Source organism: Cyanistes caeruleus, chromosome 1 (assembly GCF_971803275.1).
Source record: "Cyanistes caeruleus chromosome 1, bCyaCae1.hap1.1, whole genome shotgun sequence".
NCBI classification, from domain to species: domain Eukaryota; kingdom Metazoa; phylum Chordata; class Aves; order Passeriformes; family Paridae; genus Cyanistes; species Cyanistes caeruleus.
In genome coordinates this window covers 79,545,425-79,556,173 of record NC_141701.1, presented here as the reverse complement: position 1 = coordinate 79,556,173, position 10,749 = coordinate 79,545,425, and the positions used below count along the sequence as shown (strand labels likewise).

General features: G+C 36.6%; 1 protein-coding gene across 1 annotated transcript in view; it reads left to right on the top strand.

The window, feature by feature from the left end:
• Positions 1-10,024: 10,024 nt before the first annotated feature.
• CDH10 (cadherin 10) overlaps positions 10,025-10,749 on the top strand; it is a 93,633-nt gene continuing 92,908 nt past the window's right edge. Inside the window, exon 1 of the mRNA XM_023922147.2 lies at positions 10,025-10,468. The gene's annotated coding sequence lies outside the window, so the exon portion shown is untranslated. The remainder of the gene's footprint in view (positions 10,469-10,749) is intronic.

The following is a 10,749-nucleotide window of genomic DNA, read 5'->3' as shown; positions in this document are numbered from 1 at the left end:
CATACTTTCAGTGACACTTCAGTAGGATTTTTCTCAATACAGAAAGATCAGATCAAGATTCAAGAAGGAACAACTGTGTCATTCAAACATGGATAGGAACATTTGTTGACTTCAGGTAACTTGCCCCTGGTGTTAGAGTTGAGCACTCTGCACTCTGAAGTCTTTCATGTCAGATGAGGACAGTCCTTTTTCTGCAGTCTGTGAGCTCTGTGTCTGTTTGGCACCCCACTGAAATATGAGGAGCATGAATTCTAATCAAAAATAAGGGTGCTACTTAAGACCTAAATCTCTACAAGTCTCCTGACTGGTATGTCTCTGGTATTGTATTTGAAATAGGGAAGCTGATGACTTTACTAAATTTTCCAGAAAAAGTAAATCTGTAACACCTGAATACAGAGCTTAGAAAACAAACAATTCTGCTCGCAGATATTGATGGTGGTTTTGCAAACTATGATGAGTTGTTTGACCTTCTATTTTTACTCCTTGTATTTTTACTCCCTGAAAATTTTCACTCCTCGTATTTCTACTCCTTGTATTTCTACTCCTTCCTCAGAGAAAGATACTGCTATTCCTGTAGCAGCCAGGAAAATTAAAAACAAGAAATTTAGGCATACTACTGGGAGGGTTAAAAAAAAAGAAAATATGTCGTGTGTAACATTATGCAATGGCTATATTGTTTAGGCACAGATGCAGAGTTTCAGTCAATTATCATCTTTTTGTTTGTTTGTTTCAAAGTGTAATCCTTCTATTTTATGGGAGGGAGCCTGTTTTGGGGCTTTCCCCCCTTAATTCAAAGGAAAACATACAGATAAGAGATTCAACTTTGTGATTGGGTGTTCAGGGTAAACTGATGTTAAGAAAAGATGCTAACATTTGTTATTTCAATGTCTTATTCTTTTGTTACAAGAATAATAAGACTGCCTTCTGCTTGGTACACATCTTTTAACATCCACATATACAAGTTATAATTTTCTTGTTTTACAAAGGCACCTTAATTTTTCCTCACCTTTTGTTTTCCTTTACTTCTACTCAAAAATATGTGAGCAACACTGAAGCTCTCTTCTTACATCTGGATATCAGACTATGTCTTGGTCAGTTTATATATACCAAGTATTTTATATCTGTAGACAAGCTTCTGGTTTGTATTTGATGCTCCTTAAAAAAAAAACATGAAACAGTTATAACCAGAATCTGGAAGTATTTCATTTGCATGTTTTTTAATCTGATTTGCTTTTTGATAAAGATCCTAGGTTCCACCTTATCACTTCTGTAGTATTTAAATGCATATATTTTAAGCATATGAACTGAAACTCCTGGTTTCCTATCTGAGTTTTGGTACTGAGTAAGAAATTACAAATAAGACTCCCTCTACCTATTATCAAGACTGGATTATTGTTCAGACTATCTGGAATAGAAATAAATATTGTCTGAACTATTTGGAGGACACCAGGTTGATATTTAATAGGGGACTTAACATTACTGTTATTTTTGGTAGGATGCAAACCACTCAATGCTACATCACTTTTACGCTGTTTGACAACTTCTGCCTCTCTAAGCAATGAGTTTATCCTCGTCTAATTATAGATAGAATGGATTTAATATGCTTAGGCTTGCTAATCAAGAATCATAGAGTCATAGAACAGTTTAGGTTGGAAGGGACCTTAAACATAATTTTGTTCCAACCCCTGCCATGGGTAGGGACACCTTTCACTTGACCAGGTTGCAAAGAGCTCCATCCAACCTGGTAATGTACACTTCCAGGGATGGATCAGCTTCTCTGTGGAATGTGTTCCAGTGCATCATCATCCTCACAGTAAAGAATTTTTTTTCCTAATACCTAATATAAATCTGCCCTCATTCAGTTTGGTGTCCTTCCCCCCTGTCCTGTCACTACATGCTCTTGTGAATAGAACCTGTAAAAGAAGAGATATCTGAATCAATTCTAATGAGTAAATATAAAACATTTTACAACATCTGCTGTTACATAGTTTTGTATTCTCAGACAGAACACAAATTCTCATCCAGTCCTAGTAAAATCTCTCCTAAGGAGGTGTTTCAAGGTAAAGATGGAGTACAACCATGTGATTAATTCCTGCAGGAGGATTTATAGGTGAAAATTTAGAAGGAATAGAAAAGACTACTAATGGGACTTCGACCTGCTAATTGCAGCTTGACTTGCAAATCATCTGTGACCTGTTAAGAATTGGAGGGGATTATTTTTTTTTGTTGTTCTTGGTTTTTTAATGTTTTTTCTTTGTCTGACTTGTGCCCTCCATATGTCATTCTCTATGAGATAGGTTCTGTGGAAAAAAAAACATTTCCTCAGGTGTATTGCTTTGTACTTTGGAAACTTGACCCATAACAAGAACAGCATAAGAAATAACAGGTCCATTCTTTATTTCACTTCTTATTTCACTTCTTACATGCTAGACTAACTTGAAGGTGTACCTCTTGACAAGTAGATGATAGCACAAGAGTAGAACTTTTCATAATCTGTCAAAGCTGAGAAGAGTCAATGTGGATCCAGCTAATTGCATATGAACCATTCCATGACTAAGGAGCTTAAAATGTCCCTAAGTCTCTAAAGTCAAATGCAATATAGAAGCAACATAATACACACGTTGAAATGTAGCATTCTTTTGTATTTTTGTCTTTTCTACTGGGCAGCGTTATGATTTACTGTCTGCTTTTGTCTATAAATATAATTCCTGGTATTATTTAGACTGAAAATGTGTACTGAATTTGATTTTGGTCTCTGAGGGAATATAGTTTCTTTCAATTGTGAGCAATTGATCTAAAGATGGTTAGCAGTTTAGCTGTTGCTAATGTATCACCACCACACTTGCCAAATGCAAAATTGATACATTTAATCTGTGTTCTTCAAGATATGTTATCAAGGGAGGAAGGATTTCTTGTGTATTTGTTAATTTATTTGCAATTGCATTTACATTCACATTCTTATTCAACTGTAATGGAATGACACTAAACCTCCTTATGAAACTGCAGGGACAGATCTATGTGTAACAACACTGGCATATGATATTAAATCAAAACCATGCATGTAAAGCAAACATATCAATAAGCCTAAAGTATAAAAATATAATTTACTTAGAAATTCTGAGAGACATATTAATTCTAGGTGGGAATCAAAGAACAAGTTTTTGTAATTGCAACATTTCTGGTGCAGTTATCAGTGAATGAAAACTAAGAAATGGAAAGATCAAGGAAAAGAGAGACCTGGCAACCTTCACATGACTATTACTAAGGACATTTTGCAGCACAGTGGGTTTTTTACACCTGCAATGTTTTATATCTGCAAATTAACTTTAACCAGGCTTGAACTAGTACTAACAAAAAAAAAAAGGACAACTGTCTGACTTGAAAAAGGGAAATCCACAGAGTAATTTAGTGAAGTCAAATAAAGGTGTGTTTGTTCATATTTATTTTCATAGTATTGTACAGAAATAATTTTTGTCTAAACCAGAGGACAGTTGTTCTATCCAAAGAATTCTGCTTGCTTTTATTAATAAAGCATTACTTTATAAAAGCACAGTCTATCCTAACTGGTAAAGAAATGATAGGCTAGTTGAAGACTGCTGCCAATAATCCATAAAGATTTGTCCCTCTGATTGTTACAATTTTTTTTTTCCATAATTATTAAGTAAACCAAATACAAGTTTTATATAATATAAATTTTTGCCACCTTTTTTAGGTGTCATAATTTCTTAATTTAATCTTTTCTGTGTATCGACTCCTGTATGAATCGTTTTTTTTATAAAAGTCACAATTTCATTTTTGTACATGTTTTCTATGTAAGCATAAACTTTTTTAGCTAATTGTACTAAAATTCACTTGTAGCATCAGAAAAAGTGCACTCTAACATAGAGGAGTAGGAATGCAGATGATTTATAAAAGTGAAAAAGTTCTAGTAAATACCAGGATGTGCCCATTTTAGACTAATTGTAATGAATGAAAGACTGGATGTTGGACTGATTCTTTGGAGCCAGCTACTTTAGATTTCAAAAATTGCAAAAAAACCCATGTTTTGGTTAAAATGAGATGCTAGAAACTCAAAGTAGTCAACATTTTTGATGGTTGATTTTTTTTTTTCTATAACAATAGATCAAGGGGGATTTATAACAGAAGTCAGGACATTGTAAGACGTTGCTGAGACTGCATTAAGAATTAAAGGAAAAGGTGGTATTGTCAGAGCAGCAGTGGGTATGAACACTACTGGAAAGAATGGAGAGGCAATGCTACTTTTAGAAGAGTAATAGGGTATTGTGTTGGATTTTTTTCTTAATTCATGCACTGTGAAATATTTTGCTCCTTCTTCCTTTTGTTCCTAGTACTACCAGTGTGTTCCCCCATAGTACATAGACTGTTTGACATGGAATCCTCTGCTCCTTTATTACTGTCACCTCTATCTACTATTTATCTTTACACTTTTATGGTTCTAAGAGACTTCTGGAGGTTGCCTCATCCAACCCAGCCCTTCTCACAAAAGACCATCTAGAGCTGGTTGCCCAGGACCATGCCTAGACAGCTTTTAAATATTTCCAAGGACAGATACTCTACAACCATCTGGACAACCTGTATCAGTGCTCAGGACACAGCATAAAAGTGTTTCCTGATGTTCAGAGGAACCTCTTGGGTTTTGGTTTGTGCCCACTGCCTCTGGCCCTATCACTAGGCAACTCAGAAAAGAGCCTGGCTCTTTGTACCCTCCCCTCAGGTGTTTGTGCACACTGATAAAATCTTCCCAAGCCTTCTCTCTTCACTTCTCCTCTTCACTTCTCTCAAAGTGTTGCAGCTCTCCCAGCCTCTCCTCATTTGTGAGGTGCTCTCTACTGGATTCTCTCCAGTGTGTCCATGTCTCTCTTGTACTGGGATGCCTAGAACTGGACAAAGGACACCAGGCATGGCCTCGCCAGTGTTGATCAGGGAGGAAGGATCCCCTCCCTTGACCTGCTGGCAGAATTTTGCATTATCAGCCTGCTTTGCAGAAAGGGCACGTTGCTGGCTCCTGTTCAGCATGGTGTCCAGCAGAACCACCAGGTCCTTTTCTGACAAGCTGCTTTCCAGTTGGTCACTTTCTGGAATACACTGGTAGGAATACATGGGTTGTTCCTCCCCAGATGCAGAACTTTGCACTTCACCTTGCTGAACCTCCTGAGGTTCCCATTTCTCCAGCCTGTAGAGGTGCCTCAATGGCAGCATGGCCCATCACCCACTCCTCCCAGTTTTGTGTCAGCAGCAAACTGTCTGCCCTGTTATCCAGATAATTAATGAAAATGTTCAACAGTGCTGACCCTGGTACTCATCCTTGGGATATGCTGCTAACAAGTGGCCTCCAACTAGACTCCATACCTAAGTACCTAGTACAGTCATGGGCATTTCAGGAATAAATAATCAGCATTACAGATGTGCATGTAGTCATTGTAGAAGAAAAGAGCCAAGACTTTAGATTCAAACTTACATAATTTGGGAAACTATTAAAATTATTTGCTTATCCAGCAGCTACGATGTGGTGCATAACAATCATCATATTTTCCTAGATTATTGCCTTTAAGGCACATATTCTCTTAAAAAAAAAAAAATCTGCTTCATTGTGATTATTCAATATAGTGTATGACTTTGTTTGGGACATGCTTTTCAAATTCTGCTTTTTTTCACAATTCTTAATGACTTCTGTAGCTCCTAACATTAATGTTTTCTAAACATTAGCTTGTCCTCTTACTAAGCGTCTGACTTGGGGCCAGGAGATTTAACCTTTTCCAAAAAATAGAATGTAAGACATAGAGAGAGATCATGATCAGAAGTACTGGCTGACTTAGTGAAAACATAGAGAATCAGACTTCACTTTTACAATTTTTGCTGTTATTTTAGCACATGAAACTGAGTGTTCAGCACTTCTTTATATCAGATCTAGCACTTCAATCAGAAACTTGGAAATAATAAGACATAACAGGAAAGCAACCATTAAAGATATCTGGTTCAAGTAGCGTGCTCAACATCAAGCAGGTGTAAGTGGCAGAGGATTAGATATTGTCTTGTTCAAAGAAGAATGTTTTCATTGTGAAAACTTCTGTTTTCCCCTCCATTCAGCTCCATTCCCTACAAATTTTCTGGCCACCATAAAAGACAATATTTTCTAGACAACTGTTGCCAGACTGTGACTTACCCATAAACCAGCCCATCTTGTGCATTGATGAAGGCTACTTTCAGGATTGTGTGAACAAAGATGGATAATAATTAGGATATATGAATAATAAATTGATTTCTTTTCATATATGCACTACAATACTTTAGCTTTCTTTATTTATAACAAACAATTCTAGCCTTTGTTAATTTTGGAGCTTTTAACTTTTATTTTTAGGTTTCTCTGTACATTTTATAAAAATAAAAAAAAATATATATCATATTTATATATATATGGGGAATAAAGCCATGGAGAAACAGGCCATTGCTAGGTTTGGAGTCTTTACAAGCGCCACACTGATCAGTATTGCAAGGGCTCATGAGCTTACTAATGTGCTGTCATGCATGCATGTGGGCCAACACTGAGTGGAGAGAATTCCAGCAGGCAGGACAGACATTTGCCAGTAGCAATGTTTAGGAGAATGGGATCTAATTCCAGACATTTCTTTCTCATCTTTCTTATACCTTTCCATCTTCCTAAAAATGCAACTGTTGGCCTACGGAAAACCAATATTTTAACCAGAAATGAAAAGAAAGGAGAGCATCTCCACTGTAGTGTGGTAGTAGATATATAATTTCAGATTATAAAACTGCTTACCTTGAAGACAGAGATAGCAAAAAGCAACTCCACAGTCTCTGGTAAGATCTTTATCTGTCTAGCTTTGCATCTCATGTGCTTTCTCTGTTTTTCCCCACCTCATGTTTCCTTGTTCAGTTTCTGTGAATTTATTTATTTCTTTCCCCCTATTCTGCCACTATTTCTTCCTTCTTGTTTCTTTATCCAGAAGTATGTTGTTGGTTTGTTTTTTGTTTGTTTTTTTTTTCCCTTTGCTGGCCAAGAAGAATGAGTCCTCCAGCCTCCACTCTTGCTTCATCCACCCTTTATTTTCATGTTCCTTGACCTAATCTGTCCCCATTGGTAAGCTTCTGTGACTCAAAGGCCAGATGTACCCTGTGGAGTTTCACATCCTGCCCTCAAAACATGAAGGTTGTTTCACTCCTGTGAGAAAATTTAATCTGTATAATTTTTCCCATTTCTCTGAAATTTCAGTATCATTTTGGCTGAAATGTTTTTAAGTAACTTCTGCCCAAGGCAGATCATCAGCATAGAAAATTTAATCCTAAATAATTTGTTTGGTAAGTTTATAAGTAACTAAAAATGGACTGTTGTAATGGGAAGTATTAGGCAGTGTTAAAAATAGGTTATGATGCCACCTTGTTTTAAAGTTACTGTCATGTATATGAATAAGTATATGGCTGAATAAATATTTTTCCTTATATGTCCATATGTTATCAGTGTTCATAGACACTGAATTTTAAGCAGCTGACCAATACCAACAGAAACAGTCATATGTGACAAAGTATGGCTTTTCTAGAGTTAAACATTAACTCCCAAAGCCAGTCCAGTTTAAGGGTACAAGTGTGACTTGCAGAAACTATGCCTAAATAAATTAATATCTCTCTAAGATAAGATAGGTTCACTTCATCTGAATAAAACCCTAGAAGAAATGTACCAAAATACTTCTCAGAAAAGGGTGTAAGCACACAGTCAGGGTCTCTGACCTCCTTTTTCCTGAATTATTCCATTTATTTCCTTGATTTCAAAATTTGGCATAGTTCTCTGTGTGTATGTGTGTGTGCATTTGTAGAATAGATTTACATGCATATACACAAATTGTCATTTATCACCAACTTCGTGGTTGCAAATGAGAGAAATGTTAAAGAGAGATGAGGTTTTAACCTTAATATTCAGCACTTAATATTCTGTTCATCATCCAAAAAGCAGTCCAGCTTCCAAAAACTATTTTGCATCCATGTGTATACATTTGCACCTATTTGTATCTCCATCATAATTTGTTAGTATTACTACACTGAAAGTGCAACTTTTATTCTAACATAATTCTTAGCATTCTGCTATGGGATCAAAGCCTAAATCTAATATGTTAGGAGACAGAAGTGCAGTTGGTAAAGTCTGAAAAGGACTTTGAACATGGTCTGAAGGACCATGAACTTTACCTTCAGACCAATATGAGAGGATTTGCCTAAAATAAAAGAATCTTATGTTTCCAGATTGGTACAAATAAACCTGTAACTTGGAAGACAGCACAGGTGCCTCAATAATACTGCCAGTTCCACAAGGATTACTGGAAACTGTGCATCTTTACCTAGTGTAGTGTCAAATGGTGGTAGAGACTAGGAAGCTCGAGTTAGATCCTTCAGTCTTCTCCTTTCCTGTCAAAGGACTGAGAATGAAAGTCTTTGGAAACCAGGAGCAGAGTGGCACATGGCAGTTCTGATTTTTATATCGATAAAAGAATGGGAAAGGGAGAAGGAAAGACTATTTTTTATTTTTCTACAGAGGTTTTATACATGGCACTGTATTTATGAGCCCAAGTGCAATGAAAGCCAACGAATTTAATTGCTTTCCTCAAAAGATTAAAAATCTGTCAGGGTAGATGAATTTTTCAAAACAAAATAATTTCATATATGGCAGTAAAAAGAGATTCACTCTGCTCCCACCACTTGGCATTTTGTTGTTTTACTTGTTTCCATCTCCAGATGATGTCTTCACATGCTAGTGTAGCATGTTACTGAAATGCTGACTTGCTCATCTGCAAAAAGGTTGTGCTTAGGTGATGGGTCATTTCTGTTCCTACTGATGATTACAAATAAAGGGAAGCAACAACAGGTGGTTACATTAGAAAATTATACCAGTTGTGGTAAGGATCTTGCCTTTTTATTTCTTCTTTTTTTTTTTTTTTAATTGTATTTTCTCCTGAAAGCAGCTAAAAACAAGCAGAACAGTTAACACTGAGTAGCCTAAGAACACACAGTGAGCTACGTATTTCTGTATTAGATTTCCTAATAATGAAATAGTTTTCATTGTTACTTCCTTCCTCACTCCCAAATACATTTTTCAACTCCTGTTTTAAGAGAATTTGGCTTTCCCATTTTTTTTTTTAAAGACTTTTTTTTGCAACCAGAGAAAGCCTCTTATGACACTTCTTAAATAGAGCAATACTGACATCCATTGGTTTAATCTTATGTGACTATTTGTTAAATCTCTTCTAACTAATGTACACATAACTGTCTACAGTATCACAATGAAAGGATTGAATTTGATATGATCCAAGGAGGATTGTGCTAAGTCCAATTTGCTGTATTAGAAACATGAAACCAACACAGATTAACTCGATGAAAAGAAACACATTGCAAAATGTGAAGTCCAAATACAATGACTAAAATAAAAGCAGGCATCACAAGTACCAACTGGGGAAAAATAATAATGGGAAATTAGTAGTGATGCTGAATTTTTTTTAGAACCTCTGGAAATGTGAACATATCTAATTTTATATGAACCTGTCTTGTTTTGTAGTAATCATAAGGCAAAATAGTGAGGTGTGAGGAAGAATGTTACTAATCGAATAGTAAAAGCAGTTCAGTGGAGAAAATAATTACTCTCCGGTTTCATCTCAGTCCTCAAAGGTTTTCCTTTAACTTGGCAGCGTGCTATTTTTTAAAATACATATATCTTTTATAAACACTGTTGTAAGACCACTGGTGCTACAATGAAGTGGTTACATTTAATGAAGAAAAACACACCACAAAAAAAAAAAGTGGAGGTGTTTTCAGTATTCATTATTACGACAAGCTAAGCAGATGAGGCTTAGCCTTCAAAGCCAGAGAGCCATTCTGGCAGCGAAGGGAGGGCGACAGGCTTTCACAAGAAAAGCTTTCCGTTTGCTGTACCCTCCCACCGCATTCACTTGCAAATCACTGTGTGCTCGGCAAGACTGCACTTCCCCGGGCTCCAACCTTCCTTGCCAGGGTAAGAGCTGCGGCTCCAGCAGCAGCAGCAGCAGCAGCAGCAGCGCCTCTCCCGCTCCCCTCCGAGCAGGGAGAGTGAGAGGTGTGTGTGTGTGAGTGTCTGTGCACGCTGCCCGTGTCCGTGTCTGTGCTGGTGCCTCCTGGTTTTTGGTGGTGTGGGGATTTTTCTTGGGTTTTCTTTTTTTTTTTTTTTTTTTTTTTTCCTCCTCGTAAATCAGAAGCTCTGAATGAAAACCAATCGGAGGGAGAGCTCCCCCTTAGCTTTGGTTCCGGACTGTCCAGAGTTAAGTGACGCTGGGAGAAAAACCGGAGTTAGATCCAAGTAGGATCAGTCTTAAAAAATAACGGGAGAAAACTGACCAAAAAAAAAGGACTCTAAAAGCTCGTTTTTCAGTTTGGTTGGGGTGGACACTACTTGACTTTCTCAGCAGAATAAAAGGTAGGAACCTTTCTTGTTTTCCTTCTGTTGATACTATTACAGTCATTATATTAGACCAATATGTTGTTTAAGGCAATTCGTATATTTGCTCCACTGTATACAACTTTTTGCATTTTATAAATATGTGTCAGGAGTAATGAGACAAGGGATAGGAAATAACTGCTGTGCATTCTCTCCTCAAAGTAAACCAATATCATCATATGCGTTCAGGATTGCAACACCAAGCATTTTATATATATATATATATATATTTATTTTTTTTTTTTCCTCCTAGTGAGCAG